This window comes from Meleagris gallopavo, chromosome 1 (genome assembly GCF_000146605.3).
Source record: "Meleagris gallopavo isolate NT-WF06-2002-E0010 breed Aviagen turkey brand Nicholas breeding stock chromosome 1, Turkey_5.1, whole genome shotgun sequence".
Lineage (NCBI taxonomy): Eukaryota > Metazoa > Chordata > Aves > Galliformes > Phasianidae > Meleagris > Meleagris gallopavo.
In genome coordinates this window covers 135,404,336-135,405,940 of record NC_015011.2, presented here as the reverse complement: position 1 = coordinate 135,405,940, position 1,605 = coordinate 135,404,336, and the positions used below count along the sequence as shown (strand labels likewise).

At 53.6% G+C, this 1,605-nt stretch overlaps 1 protein-coding gene across 5 annotated transcripts in view; it reads left to right on the top strand.

Annotated features, from left to right (window-relative positions):
- The window catches only part of CARS2 (cysteinyl-tRNA synthetase 2, mitochondrial), a 40,601-nt gene that overhangs the window by 23,799 nt on the left and 15,197 nt on the right, over window positions 1-1,605 (top strand). The gene's annotated exons all lie outside the window — the stretch shown is intronic.

The window sequence follows — 1,605 nt, the reverse complement described above, 5'->3', positions numbered from 1 at the left end:
CTTCTTTACTTCCGTCTTCAGTGAAAGGCTCTCCTGCAGGAATCCCACACCCTGGAGGTTAGTGAGAGGGTCTGGGGAATGGGAGACTTCCCTTTAGTCAGGAAAGAGGACGTGCGTGAGCGCCTAGGCAGTATTAAGGTCCACAAGTCCATGGGACCTGATGGGGTGCATCCACGTGTGCTGAGGGAGCTGGCGGAGGTCATTGCCGAACCGCTCTCCATCATTTTTGAGAGGTCTTGGATAACAGGGGAGGTCCCTGAAGACTGGAGGATAGCCAATGTCACTTTGGTCTTCAAAAAGGGCAAGAAGGAAGATCCGGGTAATTATAGGGCTGTCAGCCTCACCTCCGTCCTTGGAAAGGTGATGGAACAGCTTGTGCTGGATACCATCTCCAGACAAGTGGGAGAAAAGGAGGTTATCAGGAGTAGTCAGCATGGGTTCACCAAGGGGAGGTCGTGCTCGACCAACCTGGTGGCCTTCTATGATGCTGTCACATGCTGGGTGGATTGGGGAAGAGCGGTAGATGTACCTTGATTTTAGAAGGGCATTTGATACTGTCTCCCATGACATCCTTATAACAAAGCTGAGGAAGTGTGGGATAGATGAGTGGACAGTGAGGGAGGTTGAGAACTGGCTGACTGGCAGAGCGCAGAGGGTCGTCATTGGTGGTGCAGAGTCTGGCTGGAGACCTGTAACCAGTGGTGTCCCCCAGGGGTCTGTGCTGGGTCCGGTCTTGTTCAACATCTTCATCAATGACCTTGATGAGGGGATAGTGGCCACCCTCAGCAAGTTTGCTGATGATACGAAGTTGGGAGGATTGGCTGACACGCCTGAAGGCTGTGCTGCCATTCAGCGAGACCTGGACAGGCTGGAGAGCTGGGCAGTAAGAAACTGGATGAGGTTCAACAAAAGCAAGTGTAGGGTCTTACACCTAGGGAGTAATAATTGCATGCACCAATACAGGCTGGGGGATGAGCTGCTGGAGAGGAGCTCTGCAGAGAGGGACCTGGGCATCCTGGTGGACGACAGGTTGGCCATGAGCCAGCAGTGTGCCCTCGTGGCCAAAAAGGCCAATGGCATTCTGGGGTGCATTAAGAAGAGCGTGTCCAGCAGGTCGAGGGAGGTGATCCTCCCCCTCTAGTCTGCCCTGGTAAGGCCTCATCTGGAGTACTGTGTGCAGTTCTGGGCTCCCCGGTACAAAAAAGACAGGGATCTCTTGGAAAGAGTCCAGCGGAGGGCCACAAAGATGGTGAAGGGCCTGGAGCATCTCCCCTGTGAAGAAAGGCTAAGTGAACTGGGTCTGTTTAGCCTTGAGAAAAGACGACTGAGAGGGGACTTGATCCAGGTTTATAAATATCTGAGGTGTGGCGGCCATAGTGGTGAGGCCAGTCTCTTTTCAGTGGTACGTGGAGACGGGACGAGGGGAAATGGACATAAGCTGCAGCATAGGAAGTTTCACATGAATGTGCGTAAGAACTTCTTCACGGTGAGGTGACGGAGCACTGGAACAGGCTGCCCAGGGAGGTTGTGGAGTCTCCTTCTCTGGAGATATTCAAGTCTCGCCTGGACGCCTACCTGTGCGACCTGGTGTAGGGAACCTGCTTT